We start from the raw sequence: 10,772 nt of genomic DNA, 5'->3' as shown, positions 1-10,772 counted from the left end.
TCACAATCAATGTTGTTCATTGCACCCGTGTGAAAGTGATATCAAATGCCCACCTTAGAAAACTTTTAAGAATGTTAGGATTGTTGTACAGGCAACAGTGATGACAGATGATATTGTGGCACATGGTCCTATAAAAACGACATATACTTTTTAGGCCTTTGTCTATCAAGGAAAATGATATACAGCTGGATTTCTGGTTGAGATGGACGATAAATGCATGTCAAGGATTTACAGCTAACAGTGATACTCATGCATTTATTTTCTCCTTCAATATAAAAGGGAGATGACATGGTTCATCAGTGAGATTGTATGTCTATTGCTGAACCCTGCTCTCCTGGGGGATATTTATTATTTTAAGTCCCTGTATTTATTACGTAATGCTGAGTTCAACTAGAACTGCAGTAAACTGGCCAAAATCACAGCCTGTGTTGATGTTGGGCCTTTTGAGGTCTTGCCCCTTTTTTAGGTGCTTGTAGTGACTGTTTTAATATATAGTTCCTAGTTGGCACACTTTGCATAGGATCAAGCATGACATGCAAAATAGGTTGAATTTACATTTACAGCAATACTCAGTGATCCTTTATATGGCGTCTTGTTGATAACAATTGTATCATTTATTTCAGTTAAATCTGTGGTAGGATTTTACACTGGGATTCTCTGCCTCTAACCCTATTACAGGGGCTGAGTCACTGGCTTACTGGTGCCCTTCCATGCCGTCCCTAGGAGTGGTGCGTCACTTGAGTGGGTTGAGTCACTGACGTGATCTTCCTGTCTGGGTTGGCGCCCCCCCTTGGGTTGTGCCGTGGCGGAGATCTTTGTGGGCTATACTCGGCCTTGTCTCAGGATGGTAAGTTGGTGATTGAAGATATCCCTCTAGTGGTGTGGAGGCTGTGCTTTGGCAAAGTGGGTGGGCTTATATCCTGCCTGTTTGGCCCTGTCCGGGGGTATCATCGGATGGGGCCACAGTGTCTCCTGACCCCTCCTGTCTCAGCCTCCAGTATTTATGCTGCAGTAGTTTATGTTTCGGGGGGCTAGGGTCAGTTTGTTATATCTGGAGTACTTCTCCTGTCTTATCCGGTGTCATGTGTGAATTTAAGTATGCTCTCTCTAATTCTCTCTTTCTCTCTCTCTCTTTCTCTCTCTCGGAGGACCTGAGCCCTAGGACCATGCCTCAGGACTACCTGGCATGATGGCTCCTTGCTGTCCCCAGTCCACCTGGCCGTGCTGCTGCTCCAGTTTCAATTGTTCTGCCTGCGGCTATGGAACCCTGACCTGTTCACCGGATGTGCTACCTGTCCCAGACCTGCTGTTTTCAACTCTCTAGAGACAGCAGGAGCGGTAGAGATACTCTTAATGATCGGCTATGAAAAGCCAACTGACATTTACTCCTGAGGTGCTGACTTGCTGCACCCTCGACAACTACTGTGAGAGAGAATAAAGTAGATGTCACATGTCAAAATGTTGATTTATGACCCTATGTCCTGCTGACGTGTGCATGCCCATATTTGGGCTTCCGGTCAGGACATCCTGGTGGGGTGGGGGGCGGGGGGAGGAAGTGACCATGTGTTTGGGCATCCTGTTCCTGGTTCTCACGGTTTATAGGGTGAAAATAGTTTTATAGTGTCTTTGAAGTTGTCATGATGTTTGATGTCTAGTGTCCTCTTTGAACAGGGTGGGGGAATGAACATTTCAAAGAGTAAGCATTTCAAAGAGTAAGGTCCCCCTATTGTATTGCCCTCAGGGTTGTTGTCTATGAAACACGAATGTCCTGGGGTATTGGGCTTTGCAGACGCCTTATAAAGCCCCAGAACAATACATGCGTAAGACTGTACATGATAACCCCCGGAATATTAAACAAAAATGACACCTATGCCAATTTTCAGTATGTTATGCGCGTCTTGTCATTAACCCAGTGACTAAAGCATTGAGGAAGTTCTGTGTGTCACGCCCTGGCCTTAGTATTCTTTGTTTTCTTTATTATTTTAGTTAGGTCAGGGTGTGACATGGGTATTTATGTGGGTTTTGTAGTGTCCAGGGTGATTGTAAGGTTTAGGGGGTTTATTTAGAGTAGTTGGCTTTATGTTTAGTATAGTTGTCTAGCTGTGTCTATGTTGTGTGTAGTTGTCTAGGAAAGTCTATGGTTGCCTGAATGGGTTCCCAATTAGAGACAGCTGGTTTCTGTTGTCTCTGATTGGGAGCCATATTTAAGGTAGCCATAGGCTTTAGTTTGTTGTGGGGGAATTGTCTATGTAGAACGTTTGTAGCCTGTGTGTGTGCACTACGTTATTTAGCTTCACGATCGTTTGTTGTTTTGGTAGTTTGTAAGTGTTTTGTTTCGTTTTGCCTTCTTCAATAATAAAAAGAAGATGGCTTATTTTCCACATGGTGCGTTTTGGTCCGTCTCTCCTCCACACGATCGTGACAGAATTCCCCACCACAACAGGATCAAGCAGCATGATCGGAACCAACAACAGCGGCAAAGTAAACAGGACTCATGGACATGGGAGGAGATCCTGGACGGCAAAGGACCCTGGACTCAGCCAGGGGAATATCGCCGTCCCAAAGCGGAGCTGGAGGCAGCGAAAGCGGAGAGGCGGTTTTATGAGGCAAAGGCAAGGCAGAGTGGCTGGAAGCCCGTGAGTAACACCCCAAAATTTCTTGGGGGGGGGCTAAAGGGGAGTGTGGCGAAGCCGGGTTGGATACCTGAGCCAACTCCCCGGGCTTGCCGTGGAGTAAGAGGGCGTCGTACTGGTCAGACACCGTGTTATGCGGTAAAGGGCACGGTGTCCCCAGTACGCGTGCTTAGCCCAGTGCGGGCTATTCCACCTTGCCGCACTGGGAGGGCTAGGTTGGGCATCGAGCCGAGTGCCATGAAGCCGGCCCAACGTATCTGGTCTCCAGTACGTCTCCTCGGGCCGGCGTACATGGCACCAGCCTTACAGGTGGTGTCCCCGGTTCGCCTGCATAGCCCAGTGCGGGCTATTCCACCTCGCCGCACTGGCAGGGCTACGGGGATCATTCAACCTGGTAAGGTTGGGGAGGCTCGGTGCTCAAGAGCACGTGTCCTCCTTCACGGTCCGGTATATCCGGCGCCACCTTCCCACCCCAGCTCAGTACCACCAGTGCCTACACCACGCACCAGGCTTCCAGTGCATCTCCAGAGCCCTGTTCCTCCTCCACGCACTCTCCCTATGGTGCGTGTCTCCAGCCCAGTGCCTCCAGTTCTGGCACCACGCACCAAGCCTCCTGTGCGTCTCCAGAGCCCTGTACGCACTGTTCCTTCTCCCCGCACTCGCCCTGAGGTGCGTGCCCTCAGCCCGGTACCTCCAGTTCCGGTACCACGCACCAGGCCTAGAGTGCGCCACGAGAGTCCAGTGTGCCCTGTTGTTGTTCCCCGCACTCGCCCTGAGGTGCGTGCCCTCAGCCCGGTACCTCCAGTTCCGGTACCACGCACCAGGCCTATAGTGCGTCTCAGCCGGCCAGAGTCTGCCGTCTGCCCAGCGGCGCCTGAACTGCCCGTCTGCCCAGCGGCGCCTGAACTGCCCGTCTGCCCAGCGGCGCCTGAACTGCCCGTCTGCCCAGCGGCGCCTGAACTGCCCGTCTGCCCAGCGGCGCCTGAACTGCCCGTCTGCCCAGCGGCGCCTGAACTGCCCGTCTGCCCAGCGGCGCCTGAACTGCCCGTCTGCCCAGCGGCGCCTGAACTGCCCGTCTGCCCAGCGGCGCCTGAACTGCCCGTCTGCCCAGCGGCGCCTGAACTGCCCGTCTGCCATACGCCGTCTGAACTGTCCGTCTGCCATGAGCCTGCAAAGCCGCCCGTCTGCCATGAGCCTGTAAAGCCGCCCGTCTGCCATGAGCCTACAGAGCCGTCCGCCAGACAAGAGCCGCTAGAGCCGTCCGCCAGACAGGAGCCGCTAGAGCCGTCCGCCAGACCGGATCAGCCAGAGCCTTCCGCCAGACCGGATCAGCCAGAGCCTTCCGCCAGACCGGATCAGCCAGAGCCTTCCGCCAGACCGGATCAGCCAGAGCCTTCCGCCAGACCGGATCAGCCAGAGCCTTCCGCCAGACCGGATCAGCCAGAGCCTTCCGCCAGACCGGATCAGCCAGAGCCTTCAGCCAGCCATGACCGTCCAGAGCCGTCAGCGAGCCATGACCGTCCAGAGCCGTCAGCGAGCCATGACCGTCCAGAGCCGTCAGCGAGCCATGACCGTCCAGAGCCGTCAGCGAGCCATGACCGTCCAGAGCCGTCAGCGAGCCATGACCGTCCAGAGCCGTCAGCGAGCCATGACCGTCCAGAGCCGTCAGCGAGCCATGACCGTCCAGAGCCGTCAGCGAGCCATGACCGTCCAGAGCCGTCAGCGAGCCATGACCGTCCAGAGCCGTCAGCCAGCCATGACCGTCCAGAGCCGTCAACCAGCCAAGAGCGTCCAGAGCCAGCCAGCCAGGATCCGCCAGTCATTCTGGTGTTGCCCCTCATTCTGGTGTTGCCCCTCATTCTGGTGTTGCCCCTCATTCTGGTGTTGTCCCTCATCCCGGTGTTGCCCCTTATCCCGGTGCTGCCCCTTGTGTCGATGTTACCCAAAAGATTAAGTGGGGGTAATATGAGGGTGGTCATTTGTAGGGGGAGATATAAGCTGGGATTGACTATGGTGGGGTGGGGACCTCGCCCTGAGCCTGAGCCACCACCGTGGTCAGATGCCCACCCAGGCCCTCCCCTAGACTTTGTGCTGGTGCGCCCGGAGTTCGCACCTTAAGGGGGGGGCTATGTCACGCCCTGGCCTTAGTATTCTTTGTTTTCTTTATTATTTTAGTTAGGTCAGGGTGTGACATGGGTATTTATGTGGGTTTTGTAGTGTCCAGGGTGATTGTAAGGTTTAGGGGGTTTATTTAGAGTAGTTGGCTTTATGTTTAGTATAGTTGTCTAGCTGTGTCTATGTTGTGTGTAGTTGTCTAGGAAAGTCTATGGTTGCCTGAATGGGTTCCCAATTAGAGACAGCTGGTTTCTGTTGTCTCTGATTGGGAGCCATATTTAAGGTAGCCATAGGCTTTAGTTTGTTGTGGGGAATTGTCTATGTAGAACGTTTGTAGCCTGTGTGTGTGCACTACGTTATTTAGCTTCACGATCGTTTGTTGTTTTGGTAGTTTGTAAGTGTTTTGTTTCGTTTTGCCTTCTTCAATAATAAAAAGAAGATGGCTTATTTTCCACATGCTGCGTTTTGGTCCGTCTCTCCTCCACACGATCGTGACACTGTGTGAAGCTCCAGAATGTTTTAAAGGAGTTTTGGGTACGAGTGAGGGACATATGTCTTACATATTCCAGCCGGAGGATTCTACGGTAAAGATATTCACAGACAGTGGCCCCAAACCCCTTTACCAGGCAAAACCTGGGATTTTTTCTCCTGCTCTGGGGATGAGAGAATGGCTGGCGCTCTGTAAAATTGAACAGGCCCTGAGTGGTACAAATGTGCATAGAAATGGGTCAGGCCTCTTGCTCAATAGCACAAAGCAGATCATTCAATCAATGGTCTTACTGGTTCTAGACTATGTTGAAGTAATCTAAATTAAATGCAGCGGACACTTCATTAAAAACTTTAGATACATTTGACCGTAGATCGCTATGTTTTATAAGGGGTACATGTTCAGTACACATCCCTGCATTCTCTATTATAAAGAAGGCTGTCCTTTGAGGTCACGTAGGTCAATTTGTTGCTCTCTTTGCCTTTATACATCTAATTGACCTACTGTAAACTCCCTCAGGTGTAAACATCTACAATAATCCTTAGACATACGAGTCAGAGTTATCATACCCAGTGTCAGGGTTTGCTAACTCTGGAAATTCCTTTGGTATGTACAGGGTTAGGTAAATCAGCTCTTTGCCCCCCTTACATGGGGAATAATCTCCAAGCTGCTCCAAACGTTGATGTTTTTGGTGTCTCTAGGTTAATCTCTAGACTGTTGAATGAGGCCTGTTACAACTTTCTTACAAAACCTTTAAAGGGAGTTTGTGAAACCACTCAGTTATGGCTGTATGTAAAACATATTTAACACGTATTGCAGTTTACAGAAGACTCCTGTTGTACTTTGAATCGCCACTCATCCCTGTTACATCATGATGTGATGGCTCTCTAACATGTTTATAATCCACATAGTGTGAATATTGTTTTCCCTAAAGTTATTAACCCCCTAAACCGAAATATGAAATTACCTTTATGATCTTTCTTACCCCCTATTACTTTTGAGTTCTAATCTCCCGCGTAAGGCTTGCTAGTTATGTCGAATGTTAGGAAGCCCTGTTGGTTGTAACAAAAACCAAACATAAAAAATACATTTGACCCCCAGCTTTTCACATACTGGGTCATTTTAATTTAGCCTGTTGTATGTCTCCAGCCACTTGGAGGCTCGGTGCATCTACATAGAAAAAGTACCAAATTCAACCATTGGTGGATGGTAACTAAAAATAATGTCAGGGCATGTAGTCATGTTAAGATTTTCATTGTTTTCTTGTCAGAGTTTTATGGTTTTGCATATGTCTGTGCATTATAGGATGTCGTGATAGGTTTGAGGATCAGATCACGCTTATTGGTATTCTTGATAATTTATTGTTCCAAAAAAAAAAGACCCACAACTGTTCTGGGTTAATTCCCTAGCTGTTTGCATGGCTTGGTAGTGTATTAGCCTGGTATGAGGCAAGATAAATAATACAATTTAAGTAAAGTATAAAATAAACCGTATTATCCTAAATTGAGAAATACATTTTTTTAAATCACATCAACATCATAATCTTTCAAAATGTAACTGTTTTCCATATAGAATGCCATGTATACTGATTGTATTACAACTTTTTGTGTTTTGTCTTAGTGATTGTTCTTTAGTAAATAGGAAACTCTACAGTGTGTTAGTCCGAGAAACATTATTTGTGATATTGTCACGACTTCAACCGAGGCAGGCTCTCCTTCCCGTTCGGGTGGCGCTCGGCGGTCGTCGTCACCGGCCTACTAGCTGCCACTGACTCTTTTTCCTCCCCCTCCTTATGTGTTGATTTGTATCACCTGTGTTTAGTTAATTGTTTATTAGTGTGGCTTTATTAGTCAGCCAGCCCGTACGCTTCTTTGTGCGGGATTGTTACATTGTAGCTTTTTGGATTTCGGGAGTGGAGATTATTATTGTGGACTGGGTTTGTTTATCGTGTCGTTGGACCGTTGTGTATGACACCCAGTACGTCCGTGTTGGACATTTCGTTTGCCAGTTGGGTATTAAAGACTCAACATATTGAAGCTTTGCTGTCTTGCGTCTGACTTCGCACCCCCCCGACACCCAGGTCGTTACAGAATCCCGCACCAACCATGGAGTCAGCAGGAGCAGCAGCCAACCCTCTCCCATCGATGGAGGAACGGGTTCTCCACCACACCACCGTCCTCCATCGGATCGGATCAGCCATGGACCAGATGATGGAGAGAATGGAGCGATGGGAGAGGAGTGGGCTCCTCTCTCCACCTTCGGCTCCCCTTCCTCAGGACTCTCCATCCCCCGGCTCCAGCGCGCTCCGTCTTACGCTCCCGAGGGATTATGATGGAGCGGCGGCAGGGTGCCAGGGGTTTTTACTCCAGCTGGAGCTATACCTGGCCACTGTTCGCCCCACTCCCTCGGGAGCGGAGAGGGTGAGTGTCCTCGTCTCCTGCCTAACGGGTCGTGCTCTGGAGTGGGCCAACGCAGTCTGGAATGGCCCGGACTCAGCGAAGGAGCACTACCCGGAGTTTACCCGTCGTTTTCGTGCCGTGTTCGACCACCCCCCAGAGGGCCGAGCGGCGGGTGAGAGACTGTTTCATCTTAGGCAGGAGAAGAGGAGCGCACAGGATTTTGCGCTGGAGTTCCGGACCTTGGCCGCGGGATCAGGGTGGAACGACAGGGCCCTTATTGACCACTACCGGTGTAGTCTCCGGGAGGACGTCCGCAGGGAGCTAGCGTGTCGGGACATCGCTCTTTCTTTGGATGAGCTTATCGACATGTCCATCCGACTGGACAATCTGCTGGCTGCCCGCGGGCGTTCGGAGAGGGTCCTGTGCGTTCCACCACCCAGCGCCCCGGCTCCCATCCCAATGGAGTTGGGAGGGGCCGCGCCTAGGGGTACCGGAGGAGGAGGCCTCCCCTGCACCAGCTGTGGTCGGAGAGGACACACGGCCGATCGGTGCTGGGGGGGTCTGTCTGGGAGTCGAGATGTCAGGCGGAACGCTTCTCGATCACCCCAGGTGAGTCAGCACCAAACTCACTCAGAACCCCCTGTTGGTCACATGTTTGTCTCAATTTTTTTCCTTTATTTTTCCCTCTCTTCCCAGCATAGGGCACTAGTCGATTCAGGTGCAGCTGGGAACTTTATGGATCGCGGACTCGCCCGAGAGTTGGGCGTTCCGCTGGTGCCGATAGATTCTCCCTTTCCCGTGCACTCCCTAGATAGCCGGCCATTAGGGTCAGGGGTGGTCAGGGAGGCCACAGTTCCCCTGGACATGGTGACGCAGGGGAATCATAGGGAACGTATCAGTCTCTTTATTATTGATTCGCCTGCGTTTCCAGTGGTGCTGGGTATTCCCTGGTTGGCCCGGCACAATCCCAATATTTCGTGGAGACAGGGGGTTCTCCAGGGGTGGTCAGAGGAGTGTTCTGGAAGGTGTCTGGGAGTTTCCATTGGTGCCACGTCGGTGGAGAGTCCAGACCAGGGTTCCACGGTGCGCATTCCCCCCGAGTATGCCGATTTGGCAATCGCTTTCTGTAAAAAGAAAGCGACGAAATTACCACCACATCGACCGGGTAGGGATTGTGCGATAGATCTCCAGGTTAACGCTGCGCTTCCCAAGAGTCACGTGTACCCTTTGTCCCAAGAGGAGACGTTGGCTATGGAGACATATGTCGCGGAGTCTCTGGGACAGGGGTACATTCGGCCCTCCATCTCACCCGTCTCCTCGAGTTTCTTTTTTGTGAAGAAAAAGGAGGGAGGTTTGCGTCCGTGTATTGATTATAGAGGTCTAAATGCCATCACAGTGGGGTTTAGTTACCCACTACCTCTCATCGCTTCGGCGGTGGAATCATTTCACGGAGCGCAGTTCTTTACAAAACTGGACCTCAGGAGCGCGTACAGTCTGGTGCGTATTCGGGAGGGAGACGAGTGGAAAACCGCATTTAGTACCACATCGGGCCACTATGAGTACTGCGTCATGCCGTATGGGTTAAAGAATGCTCCAGCTGTTTTCCAATCCTTTGTAGACGACATTCTCAGGGACCTGCACGTGCAGGGGGTAGTTGTGTATATCGATGACATTCTGATCTACTCAACTACTCAAGCCGCGCATGTATCTCTGGTGCGCAAAGTGCTTGGCAGACTGCTGGAGCATGACCTATACGTCAAGGCTGAGAAGTGTGTGTTCTCCAAACAAGCCGTCTCCTTCCTGGGTTATCGCATTTCCACCTCGGGGGTGGTGGTGGAGAGTGACCGCATAAAGGCCGTGCGTAATTGGCCGACTCCAACCACGGTGAAAGAGGTGCAGCGGTTTTTGGGTTTTGCCAACTACTACCGGAGATTTATCCGGGGTTTTGGTCAGGTAGCGGCTCCCATTACCTCACTGCTAAAGGGGGGCCCGGTGCGGTTGCGGTGGTCAGCGGCGGCGGACGGAGCTTTCAACAGGTTGAAGGCTCTGTTCACGGATGCTCCCGTGTTGGCGCATCCGGATCCCTCTTTAGCATTCATAGTGGAGGTGGACGCGTCCGAGGCTGGGGTGGGTGCCGTGCTATCACAGCGCTCGGGTACGCCACCAAAACTCCGCCCCTGCGCTTTCTTCTCTAGTAAGCTCAGTGCAGCGGAGCGTAACTATGATGTGGGGGATCGGGAGTTGTTAGCGGTGGTCAGGGCTCTGAAGGTGTGGAGACACTGGCTTGAGGGGGCTAAGCACCCCTTTCTCATCTGGACCGACCACCAGAATCTGGAGTATATTCGGGCAGCTCAGAGACTGAACCCGCGTCAGGCAAGGTGGGCCATGTTTTTCACCCGGTTTAGGTTCACGTTGTCCTACAGACCCGGCTCCCAAAACGTAAAGGCTGACGCACTGTCTCGCCTTTACGACACGGAGGAGAGGACCACCGAGCCCACTCCCATCATCCCCGCCTCGAGGCTGATAGCGCCAGTGGTATGGGAGGTGGACTCGGACATCGAGCGGGCGTTACGGGCGGAACCCGCGCCTCCTCAGTGCCCGGCGGGCCGTAAGTACGTACCGCTTGGTGTTCGGGACCGACTGATTCGGTGGGCTCATGTCCTACCCTCCTCGGGTCACCCTGGGGTGACGAGGACAGTGGGGAGCCTTCGGGGAAGGTATTGGTGGCCTACCTTAGCTCGGGACGTTAGGGTTTATGTCTCCTCCTGTTCGGTATGCGTTCAGAGTAAGGCTCCTAGGCACCTTCCTAGAGGGAAGTTGCAACCCCTCCCCGTTCCACAACGGCCATGGTCTCATCTGTCCGTGGACTTCCTGACCGATCTCCCCCCTTCTCAGGGAAACACTACGGTTCTGGTAATTGTGGATCGGTTTTCTAAGTCCTGCCGTCTCCTCCCGTTGCCCGGTATCCCTACTGCCCTACAGACTGCGGAGGCCTTATTCACTCACGTCTTCCGGCACTACGGGGTGCCGGAGGACATCGTTTCTGATCGGGGCCCCCAGTTCACGTCCCGAGTATGGAGGGCTTTCATGGAGCGTCTGGGGGTCACGGTCAGCTTGACTTCCGGTTTTCACCCCGAG

The sequence above is a fragment of the Salvelinus namaycush genome, chromosome 39 (genome assembly GCF_016432855.1).
Source record: "Salvelinus namaycush isolate Seneca chromosome 39, SaNama_1.0, whole genome shotgun sequence".
In the NCBI taxonomy this organism is placed as follows: domain Eukaryota; kingdom Metazoa; phylum Chordata; class Actinopteri; order Salmoniformes; family Salmonidae; genus Salvelinus; species Salvelinus namaycush.
The sequence above is the reverse complement of the archived record's forward strand: the minus strand, read 5'-3'. Positions refer to the sequence as shown.